We start from the raw sequence: 14,963 nt of genomic DNA, 5'->3' as shown, positions 1-14,963 counted from the left end.
ACCTGCGTCTCTAAGATAAATCATACAAATTACTTTACAGAAATAAATAGAACATTTGGAAGAGAGGTTATCTTGTTGCCTTCGGTTTACATCTCTAATGATGGTAAAGTTCACAAATACATTCCATCAAGAATACTAACATTGCCTTTATTGTCCCACAAAAAGATGGATATTTATTGCAGGGCTGTAGTTTGTTTGGAGAACAAGAGCCAAGAACTTTTAGGCTCACCTGATGAAGTTGGTTGGCGGTACATTTAAGACGAAATACTGGGGGAAATTCTGAACCAAATGTCCAATCGCTGTTGGGATTCACTCATTCACGATGGCCACAAACTCAGAAGCAATCTTAAAGGATTAGACCAGAAGTTGTCAAGTCAAACTATGGTCTGCAAACCCTGTTCAGGTGATCTGCTGAAAAGCTACAAAACTGTGGAGAATATCCTGCACTTTTTTTCTCCCTGACAATGGAAATCAAAGCCTCTTTGATCAGGTCTGGATTTCTCCAAAAGGCTGTTGAGATCCTGGCATGAAGCTTGTGATTTTCATAATATGATGGAAGTTTTGCTCTTTTTCCCATCCTTCAAATTTACCATTATGTTTCAGGCTTCTTTAAGCACAGGGGCACTGCCAGTTTGTTTTGTTTTGTTCAGGTGTCAATCTTGCTTCAGATTCTTTAAGCAAATCTAGAATGCACCATTATTCCATCACCAAAATCACTGCTATTATTTGGGTCGCAGTATGAAAATGATAAGCAAAATAAAAGATGGGAGGCTGTTCATTCAGAAGATGATGCTTGCAGCTGTGAATACACATGGGGGTGAGTATTTTCTCACACACAGCATTTTTCTGGTCTGGGTCCCTTGGTACTTAATTTTCCTAGTTGAGAGGGAAAGATCTGCACACAAGACACAGCAAGAGAGAGAGAAATTTGGTTCAAGGTTACTCTCAAGAACCCTTATCTGATCCCTGACAGTCATTTATCAGGCAGAGCCCATCATTAGTGTCAAGCTGTTTTATTACCCACTAACTTAACACTGTTTTGCCAAGAGTCAAGTGTGATGTCACTCACGTTAAAATAATTTACAGCTAATAGGTTTGGAGTATGATCACCAGCTTGCCTGCTGGATGTTGTACATGCCCAGGAACTGTGATTCTTTCACAAATTGCCCAGCAATAATCAAAACACAGCAATAAGGCATATATACTGGCAAAGATGATATTTACTCCTTCATGAAGGAGGTGTCATTTGTTGTTATTAGTAATTTACTAATAGAAGGTGATAGATTTGTATCTATCACCTTCGGCACACAAATGGCTTTCAAAGCCCTTATCTTGTTTGCCTTCATGACATGCATGTGTGGTAATGGGTTATAAATGTCGGGTTATATTCAGTGCTAGCCCTACTCAAAGTAGTTCCATTGAAATTAATTGACATGACTAACTCAATTCCATTAGTTTCAATGGGTCTACTCTGAATAGGACTCAGTTGAATACAACAACCCATTGTCCTAGTTTACTATCTTAATTTTTTATTGAAGATTGTCTTGGTTTACAAAAGCACATGCCTTGTCTCTTTTTTCAAGTTGTACAGTCTTTTCTAGTCTTTGTTATGAGACATTAGTGTTGAGTACAGTATAAGGCAGGCATCCCCAAACTTTGGCCCTCCAGATGTTTTGGACTACAATTCCCATCATCTCTGACCACTGGTCCTCTTAGCTAGGGATCATGGGAGTTGTAGGCCAAAACATCTGGAGGGCCACAGTTTGGGGATGCCTGGTATAAGGTCAGGGGAAGAGAAGGGGAGAGGAGAGGTGGTGTTAAAATTTATGTTTTTTTTACAGTTTACATGTGGGGTTTTGTGTCAGCATCAACTTACCAGTACATAGGTTGTCTTTCTATTCACTTTCCCTTGGTGTTGAGAGGTGTTCGGGGTCCAGGGTGTGGTTGGTTATCTGTGGTTGGCTGCAATGGGGTTTGTTTGCATTTGTGAGGGGGGGCACTTGTTGGGTCAAGTAAGCCATATTGATTCATATGCTGTTGGTGGGTTCTTGTCTTGCTGGGCTATGCATGTGATAAAGGGGAGTCATACTGGGGTGAAGGCATCCTCTTCTATTTGTGCCCCCCCCCCCGTCAGTTTCAGTTTCTTGGTTAGCTTTTCTAGTAAGGCTGTTACCAGGGCCGGCGCATCCATTAAGGCGAACTAGGCAGCTGCCTAGGGCGCCAAAATGGAGGGGGCGCTGACCAGTCTGCCCGCCGCTGCCCCCCGCCCACCACCACTGCCTGGGGCCGCCACCACTGCACCTCTCAGCTGTTGAGCAGCTTCCGGAGAGCAGCCTGAAGCCGCTGAAGAGCTGAGAGGCGCAGTGGAGGCGGCCCCAGGCTCGCGTTCCCTGCACAAAGCTCCGGAGGTGCGTGGGGAGCGTGAGCCTGGGGCCAACTCGTCGCGCCTCTCACCCAGGGAGATGGCAGTCAAGTCCTGATCACCAAGAGGCATCCTTTGTAGAAGGAATATTCCATACATGAGCACCTAACTGGAGAAAGATGTGTGTACAACATTTCAGATGTTGTTCATGTGGTCCAGAATCTCATCATTACTCTAGTCACAATGATAGCACTGATCATCTGTGCAGAAGAACAGAGCTAAGTTCTGTCCTTTCCTCTTCCTTTGAGATGTAAGTGTATAATGAGCTTGAGGCCCACCTAATAGAGGGCCATGCTATGGTCTGGTAAGGGTGGAGAACTTTTTTCAGCATGACCCTGCTGGGTGGAGGCCAGAGGCAAAGATTGGAGCAGCCAGAGACAAAAGGTGAACAAGTCCAGAAGCAAAAGTGGGTGAACAAACTGGATCTGATTGTTGCTGTTGTACAGTAGCACATTTTTCAGCCATACAAAAGCTAGAGGATTCTACACACAGACAAACATGTCTCTCCATCTGCTATTCCAGTGTTTCTCAACCAGTGTGCCTCCAGATGTTTTGGGACTACAACTCCCATCATTCCTGACCACTGGTCTTGCTAGCTAGGGATGATGGGAGTTGTAGTCCCAAAACATCTGGAGGCACACTGGTTGAGAAACACTGTGCTATTCAGCCAAGCAAGAGGCTGCTTGGCACTGGGCCAAACTGCCTTGGTGGAAGGTAGTAGGATCTCAGTTGTGGTTAAGGAGAGGTTGGGCAACCATCTGTCGTGGATGTTGTAGTTGCAGGGGTTTCAACCAAATGGCCACCAAGATCCCTTCCAACACTATGGGTTGCGTCCAAGTTAGTTTTACTCAGCAAAGACCCACTGAAATTAATGGACCCAAGTTAGTCATGTTCATTATTTTCAGTAGGTTTGTGCCACATAAAACTAGTGTTGGACATAACCCTATGGTTTTGTGTAAGCTGCAGTTGGACAATATGTCTCTTGTCATACAAGCTGGAGATAAGAACATAAGAAGAGCCTGTTAGATCATGCCAATCTAGTCCAGGATCCTGTTCTCACAGTGGCAACCAGATGTCTGTGGGAAACTCTCAAGTGGGATCCAAGCACAAGATTATTTGGATGGAGGGTCCTTGTGAAAAGCTCAAGAATACCCCATCAAGTTCTTTTGCTCAAGCCTCACTCCATGTGCCACACAGGATGGGAGAGTGGAAATGATCTCTCCTTTCCATTTATATTCAACACTGCCAAACAGTTGTGTTTTAAGGTAAAATCGTTATGGGTTTCCTTTCGCTAAAGAAAAGGCCAAAGGAAAGGAAAAACAAAAGCATAAAGATGGTTGTTATTCAATTGAAATCAATGTCATTATTATTAATAATAATTTACTTGTATCCCACCCATGTGACTACATTGCCCCAGCCATAGCTGCCAAGTTTTCCCTTTTCTCGCGAGGAAGCCTATTCAGCATATTGGAAAATCCCTTTAAAAAAGGGATAACTTGGCAGCTATGGCCCCAGCCATTGTGGGTGGCTTCTAACAGAATATAAAGGAACACACAAAACAGTGGAAATGGCATTTAAGGATTGCTTGGGATCAATATTCACCCCGTGCTCATGCAAACTCCATTAGAACAACCTTGCCAGTATTCCCATCTCACCTGGTTTAGTTTTTGAGGGGTTTGCCATATAAAAGAAACAGAAGAGAGAGAAAAATATTGCAAATTTGGGTCAAAATGGACATTTCCAAATGAGTCCCAATAGCAAAATGCCTTAAGGATTAAAATTTAACTTTCCTTGGAATCTCTGGTAAATATCTTGCTTTTTACAACAGCACCTGGACTGTAAATCATTGCAACATTCACCCTGTCAAATGCAACATCAGACCTGTCAATGTCTGTCTTGGTTAACAAATTCTGCTTGGTCAACAAGAGCTCTCAAAGTCAGCCTATTCAAGGGGTGACCTCAACTTCAACTCTGGAAGAAACATCGGATGCTGATCAATGGAGGTCTCATATGACCTGACCTCAGCTGCCTTGGTCTTCAGAATGAACAATGGTGGTCAATCCATTTAGGAAACAGCTGGGAGAAATGGGCTCAAAACATGCCCCAATTGGATATTTAACCACTGGAGTTCAAGATACCAGGTGGTTAGAACTGGCAACATAGAGTAATAACCCAATGACCCCCTTTAGCAACATATTGCCTGGAATGAAGGTGTGCAGCTGATGTTGGCACAGTGTTACCTGTGTCAAGAAGATTCTGAAGTATCTAGTGACCTCCTGCTTTGACTCCTGTAAAGTACTCTATGTAGGGTTGCCCTTGAAGACGGCCCAGAGGCTGCAGCTATAGCAGAATACAGCTGCTAAGTTGGTAGGTGGGGCAGCTCACTGGTCCTGAAACCTCTGCACTAGCTGCACTACTACCATTGTGTAAGTGTACAAAGTGCTAAATGGCTTGGGATCCAAAAGAGCACCTTCTCCAGTATCAACCATCTCAGTCCTACAATCAGCAGGATAAGTCCTGTTGGTGGTGCCACCTCCGGCTGCTGCCTTTTTTGTCACTGACCCATGATAGGGCCTGCTCAGTGATGGTCCCCCTATTGGGGAGTGCCCTCCATGGCAGGGGTGGCCCATCCCATTTTGAAGTGGCCGCAGTGAGTTCCAGCAAAATGTCGTGAGATTTGGGTGATATCTCACGAGACCTAGTAAGAAACTGGCTCCACTGCCAGTGCTGCTTCACCAGCAGAGTCAGTATGGTGGGTGGGGCACCCATGGGAGCACTGCTTCATGGGCTTCCGCTCTCCTAATAGGTTGGCCAACTCTGCTTCCTGGTGAAGTGCAACTGTCTCCCTCATTATTGACTTTCAGGAGAAATTAAAAACCATTCCTGCTTACCCAGGCATTTGATGACTGATAGATACTAGCCATGACAATCCATAGCTGCCAAGTACCCCATTTTCCCTGGGAAACCCCCGTATTTTCTTACCATTTCCAGCAGGTGTCCCGAATGGCAAAATACCCTGTATTCCCCCGGATTACAGAGCTCCTGCCAGCTCCCATGTTCTTCTGGTGCCGTGCCGGCACCGGAAGTCGCTTCTATGCACTTCCGGACATGCGTAGAAGCGACTTCCGATGCTGCTGTGCCCATTTCCAAAATGTCCGCAGCACCAGAAGTCACTTCTACGCATGTCCGGAAGTGCATAGAAGCGAGTTCTGGCGCTGCGGACATTTTGGAAATGGGCACAGCAGCATTGGAAGTTGCTTCTACGCATGTCCAGAAGTGTGTAGAAGTGACTTCTGGTGCCGCGGTGCTGCTGATCCCAGATTTTTCAATCCAGAACTTGGCACCTATGATGACAATCATGCAATGCTCAAAGTCAGCAGAGCCATCCCCCAAAGTATTCATGCACACACACACACACACACACACACACACACACACACACGAAATCTGCTCTGTTAATTTTTTGAAAATTTGTCTGATTTGCATGTTATTTCATTGATGGGATTGTTCTGATACTTCACTGTTGTGTTTCTTTGTTTAGGGCCTTTGGATTGCAACTCACCTTAGGAGTGTCTTTGAAAAGTGGCATGCAAATCAAACAACAGCAACAGCAATGGCGCATTTAAGACACACAGGGATGCACACATTTCTAGCATGCGCATCCATGCACTTAACATCTCTGCTTTTGCTCAGCTCCATCAATATGCCAAAGGAGGTAGGATGAGAGAAATTGACTGAGATATGAAAGTGAAGGACCGAGGAATAAATGTGAATGAAGAATGAAATCAGTCAAATGAGAAATGCGGTCAAAGGAGAGGTAGATGTAAAGCTATTCCACAGAGATTTATTTATTTATTTAGCAGAAACTTGCAGAAGGATGTGAGAGAGAACATGAAAATAAAAAATGAGATTAAAAGGCATTCAGTGAAAGTGTGGAGGAATGAGAGAACCTTAGGCAGAGAGACATGAAATCCCATTGTGGAACAAACCAAGAAATGGAAGTGTTATGTGCCCACATTACATTAAATATACACAGCAAGGAGAATCTAAAATAAAATGTTAGGTGTGCAGTGTTCCTGTTCAGGGCTCCAGCCAGCCAGCCAGCCATGCCTTCTTTTAGGATATTCCATTTCACCATCACCCTGGCATTTAATGCCCCCCTCCCAAACAGGTACTCAACATTCTGTAGCCACCGTACATTATCATCTCTGAATTCAGAACTAGGAGCTGGCGAAAGTTTTGATGCATTATTCTAGAGCAGCGGCTCATTTAAATGATGGTGAGTTGAAATTATTATATGGGCTGTATCCAAAGCAGGGGAAAGTCTGTGCAAGGATTTCTACATGCACAAAAGGATCTGTCTCCTCTCTCCTCCCCCTACACCCCCTAAATTTGTTTTAGGGGTTCCACTCTGGAACAGATTTGGGGAGGGGGGAGTCCCATTGCAAAAGCAGCGACCTTTCTCTTATAGAAAATGTTAGCTGAAGATCCCCAAGGAAATGCTCTATGGGGAGCTGGCTTCAGGCACCAGGCCCATTGGGAGATGAAAGCTGGATCTAGATACATAAAAAAAAAAACATTTCAGGAAAATGTGTTGTAAAGCTCCTAATGGGAAATCCGGTTGCCAAAGGATTGAACTCTACAGCACCATCTGGTGTCACCGTGTAATTATTATTATTATTATTATTATTATTTATTATTATTATTATTTATTATGATGATGATCAAAGACCAGTTCAAGAAGCACAAGAAAGACTACTTTCACAAAAGTGAAATAGACATTTAAAACAGTATACAATAACAACTTATAGGTTAAAATTGAAATAATCTCATATGTTGTTGTTTAGTCGTTTAGTCGTGTTCGACTCTTCGTGACCCCATGGACCATAGCATGCCAGGCACTCCTGTCTTGCACTGTCTCCCGCAGTTTGGTCAAACTCATGTTCGTAGCTTCGAGAACACTGTCCAACCATCTCATCCTCTGTCATCCCCTTCTCCTTGTGCCCTCAATCTTTCCCAACATCAGGGTCTTTTCCAGGGAGTCTTCTCTTCTCATGAGGTGGCCAAAGTATTGGAGCCTCAGCTTCACGATATAAACCCATTTAAAACGCTTTTTCAAAACTCATGTAGCCGAGTCCCAACTATGTGTTACAAAGATCTGCAAACGTGACGTGAAGGCTGGCAACATCAACCCTGCTGAGTGGGAATCCCTTGCTGATGACTGCAGTGACCAGAGGAGGAATAACTGCTGGAAGGAGCACAGAGAGAAGAAACACCATTGTGCATCTGCAGTAGCACAACCAGATGTCTTCATCTGCCCCAGCTGCAACAAAACATGTCTCTCCCAGTATTGGCCTCTACAGCCACAGCAGACACTGTAATCTTCCAACAGTTTGACTTCACCCCCAAAGGCTCACTCCATTGTCTCCCAAGACAGATGAAGGCCAACCTAAGTGTACTAGCTATGCTAACGAGTCATTTGCAACTCACTATGTTTCTGTGGTCGGTGCCTGTCTGATCACCTCCCATCTACCAGCCACTAAGCCCTGGTAGCTAGGGAGAAAATGCTACTGTTTGATAAAGTTTAGGACCAGGGTTGCCAGACTCAATAGAGGACAGGACTTCTGTGCCTTTAATTGCCCTGCTCTCTTTTGAGTCTGGAAACCTTAAAGAGAAACCAGCAGACCCTTTGCTTGGAAATTAAACAAAGGGTCTGCTGCTTTCTCTTTAAGGCAGGCATCCCCAAACTTCGGCCCTCCAGATGTTTTGGACTACAATTCCCATCTTCCCCAACCACTGGTCCTGTTAGCTAAGGATAAGGGGAGTTTTAGGCCAAAATATCTGGAGGGCCGCAGTTTGGGGGTGCCTGCTTTAAGGTTTCCAGACTCAAAAGAGAGCAGGGCAATTAAAGGCACAGAAGTCCTGTCCTCTATTGAGTCTGGCAACCCTAGTTAGGAGTGAGAAAGCTCAGGCCCCTGGTGAGAGAGCAGAGCTGGCTGGATCTCCTCTCTTCTTGGGGATCAGACTGAAAATGTGTTCAGAGGCTACTATCCCTCGATATCTATTAATGTAAGTAGACCATAAAAGCATAATTTGGGGTGCAATCCAAACTTCCTGTGTGCTGGGCAGGTTAGGGGGTTGGAATGAGTAGAGATGTTCAATGTACTTGGCACAATGTGTGAACCGTCTTTTTGACCAACTCTTCAAGGCTGTGCTTCAGGATGTGTTGTTTTTTTTAAAAGTACTATTAGAAAGCTGAGATAGAGGGGAAGGGAATAGACTGGTTTGGGGAAACTCATGGCCTCTTTTCTAGGGACAGAGACCTTGAAGTGGACCATCCCTCTAGAAACAGTTTTTTTTAAAAAAAGAATATCACACAGTAAAGGGCTGTTGCGACAACAGTCCCTCTGCCCTCTCTCCTATTTGAATGTTTGGAAACGCTCCTAACTTGAAAGGTCAAACTGGGACACACTGAATATTTCATGGGGGTGGGGAGAGAAGGAGAAACAAGCAACCTTCATAGCTGATGGTGCTGATGGTGGCAGGCAGTTCCTTGGCAATGTAGTACAGTGAGTAGAGTTTCAGATTAGGAGCTGGGAGACCAAGGTTCAAATCTCAAAACAGCCATGACATTCACTGGGTGATCTTGGGCCAGTCACTGCCTCTCAGCCTAACCTATCTCACAGGGTTGTTGTGGGGATTAAATGAGGAGGGGGAGAACCTCATCTTGAGCTCCTGGCAGGGGGAAGAAGGTGAGATAGTGTTGCACGCCACCCCAATCTCACCCCAGTGTTGCGAGTTTCCAGTGGTTCCAGGAGCTTAGCCAGGGTTAAGATTCCTTGGAATGAGAAGACCGTGGTGTCTTTATGATATATGGTTTATTTGCACATATAGCCGTACCTCGGAAGTTGGATGGAATCCGTTCCGGAAGTCTGTTCAACTTCCAAAACGTTCGGAAGCCCCATCGAACGTTCAGCTTCCCAAAATAGTTCACAAACCGGAACACTCACTTCCGGGTTTGCATCGTTTGGGAACCAAAGCGTTCAAGAACTAAGCAGTTTGAAAAGCAAGGTATGGCTGTATACAACCTGAGGGGCTCACAACATTAACACTGCAAGAAGGTCTTGTTTCTCCCATAGCCACAGAATTGGTTTCCAGCAGAAATCAAGCATTTCTCTCCCTTACAGGCTTCCTTCCTTCCGCATGCTGCCTGCTTCTAACTTCTAGCTCATGAACATCTCAGCCTCTGGCTTTCATCCTTCTAACTACCAGCCAATTGAGGGAGGGAGGGAGAGCCCACGCACTTTCCCTCTGGCACAAATCCATTTTCTTTGCTATTTTCAGGCCCTTTACATAGGCCATTAAGTTAGCCTAGCTATTCGCAACAACTGAATCTTTGCTGGATCCCAGCATTAGGAGGGACTTGGGCATACTGCCTAACCCTCCCGCCAAAAAAACCCTCATAATATTATAAATGCAATAAGTCAATAAATAAATTAATAATAACAATAACAACAACCCCCTCACTCTACTGCAGGGACCAGGAAGCTGCGGCTCTCCAGATATCATTGGACTCTTAACTCTCATCAGTCCCAGACAGCATGACCCGACTCAGGGGTGATGGGGGAGGTTGTTCAACCATGAGAGGGCCGCAGTCTCCCCATGTGTGTCCTCCGTTCAAGATTATGTCACAGTTCGCGAAGGTTGCAGCTTTTCCTTTGGCCCAGATGAACAATAGTGAGCTGGGCTTCCCTTCCTCTCTGCGATTGCGCCTCCTCCCTCCACCTCCTCGCTTCTCCTCATCTATAAATTTGCCTGAGCAAACAGTTCCCAGGATCTGGCAGGAGGCTAGAACTGGGAGTGAGCTGAGAGATAGGAGAATGACAGTCTGAAATGAAACACAGAACTGCTGGGGCTGCAGCAGTCAGACAGGAGCCTGGCTCTCTCCCTTAAAGATTAGTCAGACTCCTTCACTGGAGCCCTGCACATTCCCCACACTCCTAGCAACAAAGTGCTGTCTCCCGGCCTCCAATGAATCATGTGAATTTAACCTTTCACCTGGCCGCAAGGAGGTTAATAAACCAAAATAGCCTCCTCCTCCTGCCCTTCCCCCTCTTTATGGGCTCTGGGGTGGAGAATCAGGAAATTCAGGAAGGAAAACCAAGTATTGTTGGAAAAGGGACCCTTCTTTTATGGAAACAAGGGCAGGCCCTCCAAGTGTCCCTATTTTCCAGGGACAGTCCTGGATTTACAGAAGCTGTCCCAGTTTCTGATTTGATCCCGGAATGTCCCGCTTTTCCATAGGATGTCCCGATTTTCAGCAGAGAAATGTTGGAGGGTATGGAGTTATCCGACCCCCAAGCCATCTGAAGGCAGCCCTGTACAGGGAAGTTTTTTATGTTTAAAGTTTTGTTATGTTTTTATATAAGTTGGAAGCCATTCCGAGTGGTTGGGCCAACCAAGTCAGATGGGCAGGATATAAATAGTAAAATTGTTGTTGTTGTTATTATTGTGGAATAGGACGTCCCTATTTCCATTGGAGAAATGTCGGAGGGTGTGCAAGGGTCATGAGATTCTGGAAAGCAAGACACTACGGCTTGGTTTAGACCAGGGGTGTCAAACTCAAATTCATCGGGGGCCGCATCAGCAGTTTGGTCACCCTCAAAGGGCCGGTTGTGTCTGTAGGACTATGTGTCCACTCTTTATTATCATAAATTGTTGTCACTGCATTCAATTATTACTGTTTTTTTGTAATAATGTAAGCTCATTCCCGCCCCCACGCGGATCACATTCCTGCGTCATGGCGCGTGTGTGGGAGGGGATGTAAACGAGGGAAATTTGAACAAAAGGTGGGGATCGACGGCTTCCGGGGGGGGGGGGCTCAACTAAACCTTCGGCAGGAAGGAGAAAGCCACTGCTGGGATTAAAAACCTGCAGATGGAAAGAGGGCTTCCCTCTCCCGCCCTGCGCACACCCAAATCCCGCTAGGCAGGATGCCACACGCTGCAACCCACCCCATGCTTTGGAGAGGGGCAGGAACATGCGGTGCAGCGGCAACTCCCTGCTTTGCTTTTACATCCTCCCTCCTCAGCGCCAGAGTCCCTTCCCCTCGCGCTGAGGGAGGGCAGCGGATTTCCCGAGGAGGAAGGCGGCGGCGGCAGCCCCAGCGGACGTGCATCTTCGCCTCAGAGCTGCTCTTCCCCCCACCCGCGCTGTTGTCGTCTTCGCCGCCGCCTCTCCCTACCGGGACTGCAGGCAGAGGAGGCTTGAAAACCTCCCCCCCCAAAAAAATCCCCCTCCCACCTACTCAAACCGCGAGGCGACTCCATCTGGAGCCCTACATCACGAGGGGCTGAGAGGAGGCGGCGGCAGAGCGGGAAGAGCAGGAACCCGTGCCGTCGTCACCGCCTCCCTCCCGTCCGCCCCTCAGGGAGCAGCTCCGCCGGAACTGAGAAGCCAAAGGGCGGCTCGGGGATGGGGGGCAGAGCAAAAGCCAGGCACCCTCCCGAGTGTCTATGAGGAGAAAACGGGGGAAGAGGGAAGAGAAACCCGGCTCCATCAAGAGAGCGACTGTTGCGCTTCGCCTACTTCCCCCTCAGGCTCACTCCGCGTCCCTTTCGCCCGCTCGCTCGCCCACCTCCTGGATGCAGCCGAGGAGAGGAAGGGAAGCGGCGGGCGGCGGCTCCCCAGTGCCGCCTCACTCGCTCTCGGAGACAACAGCAAAGCCTGCCAAAAAAAAATCTATCGCTGCTCCGTCCCGGGACCAACTTTGCCGGCGGTGCCTGTAGGGCTTTCCTACCTCCTCGGCGGGCTTCCTCCTCCTCCTCCTGCATCTCACTTCCCCGTCTGGCCGCTGTGCCACCGCCTCCCTCAGCCTCATTCGAAATTGAAATTCCCTGGCCAAGGCCTCCGCCTGCAGCCCCGCCCCCGGTTTTGACCCTCGGCCAATCACAGGCTCCAGAACTACTGTCAGCGGCTATTGTCGGCGGCAGCTACGCGGGCCACATGACGAGGTCTGGCGGGCCGGATTAGGCCCCCGGGCCTTGTGTTTGACACCCGTGGTTTAGACTGAGGGTGTTTTCAGACTGGCACAGTATTTGGGTGAGATTCATTCACATACCAGTAAATCTAGGTTGCTCAGTTATAGCTGATTTGGTGTTCTTCCACAAGAAATCCTCTTTCCCAAAAGACTGTGTTATAAGAATTTTGAGGTTATATATATATTGTACAGTACAGGCACATGTCTGAAGCAGCACAGGAAGACAGGCCTGACTGACACCATTTTGACTCTCTCTCTGACCAGGTGTTCCTCTGCAAGGAAGAAGGGGGGCGGGGGGAACCTTCTCATTGTCTCAGGAATTAAAGTGATAATCCCTGGCATCCTGATACCTGGGTGCCAGACAAAAGGGTGTGATTAACTTGGCTGGGAAACAGGGAAATGTAAATATCTCTCTCTTTTGTTGATTAGGTTTTGGGGGCAGGGGGCAGGGTCCAGACTGCTCAGATTACTGCCACCAGACCTCCCCTTTCATGATGTACCTATGATGAATCTAGGGAGGGCGGTCTTGGGCTACACCCCTTCTGTGACATATGGATGATGCTTCTGGGGGGTGGGCTGAAACCAATTTCAAATTTCTTTTTAAGGGCAGGACACCTTTGTTTGGGGTTCCTTCCTTGTTCTCCTGCGTGAGAGGAAGGACCCTGTTGCAACAGCGAAAATAAAGGCTTTGCTTCTCAAACTTCTCTGGTTGGCCTCTGTTATATTCTCCAACCAATGGAGAACCCAATAAGGGAATAAGGGCAGATTTTTGCCTATATCAACTGGAATGTTTTGCAATGAGGAAAGTGATTGGGGGGGGGAAGCATGAGATGGTTCTTGCTTTGATGCCACATTGTCTAACCTCCCTGCAAACAAATCAGGATGGATGCTTACATGGGCATAGCTAGGACTTTTGTTAGAGGGGCAGAACCACTGTGATTTGCCAGTTACCGGTAAGTATTTCTATTGTTTTACTTAAGGGAGGGCAGCTGCCCCTCCCTGCCCGCCCCCCCCCCCGACTACACCCATGGATGCTCAATAATCAGGTCATCTGGAAGCACCCAGATACAGGCAGCATAAGGATATCCCAGCTGTCATTTAAGGTTGCATCCAGATTATCTGCTTATTAAGCATTCATCCCGACTAGTTTACACAAAGTTTGTGGGGAGGTTGGATGATGTTGGCTATTTACTGAGCACCCGTTCTGATTTGTTTGCGGGGTGGTTAGACAAAATCACATCAAGCAATTGTTATCCCACACTTTCCCTGTCACTTTCCTTACTGCATTAAGTCTGGTTTGGTGGAGGGGGTTGGTTGTGCTAGAGCACTGGATCCACTTTAGCTGAATTTGCTTCCATGGAACTGAATCCCACCTGCGCATAGCAACAGCCTAGAAGTGTCCTAACGTTTATGCAGCCCATCACAGCAGGAGTGGCCTTCAGCTGGTCCAGATCCAAGACCGGTTTCCGACTCCCAAGCTGCAACATGGAACCAATTTTCACATTTTCATTCATTCATTCACTCATTCATTCATTTTGTGGCACCCGCCCTGTGGAACGCCCTTCCACCAGATGTCAAAGAGAAAAACAACTACCAGACTTTTAGAAGACATCTGAAGGCAGCCCTGTTTAGGAAAGCTTTTAATGTTTGATGGACTATTGTATTTTAATATTCTGTTGGAAGCCGCCCAGAGTGGCTGGGGAAACACAGCCAGATGGGTGGGGTATAAGGAAATTATTGTTATTGTTATTATTTTATTTGTATGACACTTTTACACACACACACACACAAAAATCATGCTCAAGGCAGCTTACAACAAAGAAACTGAGATGCATTTCAGACAAACACTATGAACACAATGTCATAATAACATAGCAAAACAATAACAATGTCATAATAAGTTAGGGACGCAGGTGGTGCTGTGGTCTAAACCACTGAGCCTAGGGCTTGCCGATCAAAAGGTCAGTGATTTGAATCCCCGTGGCGGGGTGAGCTCCCATTGCACAGTCCCAGCTTCTGCTAACCTAGCATTTCAAAAGCATGTCAAAGTGCAAATAGATAAATAGGTACCACTCCAGCGGGAAGGTAAACGGCGTTTCCATGCGCTGCTCTGGTTTTGCTAGAAGCGGCTTAGTCATGCTGGCCACATGACCTGGAAAAACTGTCTGCGGACAAACGCCGGTTCCCTTGGCCTATAAAGTGAGATAAGCGCCGCAACCCCAGAGTTGTTCATAACTAGACTTAACTGTCAGGGGACCTTTACCTTTTTTTAAAAAAATAAGTTAGCAAAACGATAGCAAATGTAATAACTTGCCAAAAAAACTCACATTCCAATGCTATTACTTAATCAACATGTAGCATCCAATAGCAAAAAATAACAAGGGAGCTTCAGAGTTTCACTCCTCCCATAATGTTGCTTGCAGTCCCTCTTCCGCAACAGTTTCTTATAAGGCTTCCGAGGGCAAGGGGTGAGATAGCTGGAAAAAACCCTCCCATGATTTA

The sequence above is a fragment of the Zootoca vivipara genome, chromosome 7 (assembly GCF_965207765.1).
Source record: "Zootoca vivipara chromosome 7, rZooViv2.hap1.1, whole genome shotgun sequence".
Taxonomy (NCBI): Eukaryota; Metazoa; Chordata; class Lepidosauria; order Squamata; family Lacertidae; genus Zootoca; species Zootoca vivipara.
This window is presented reverse-complemented; position numbering follows the sequence as displayed.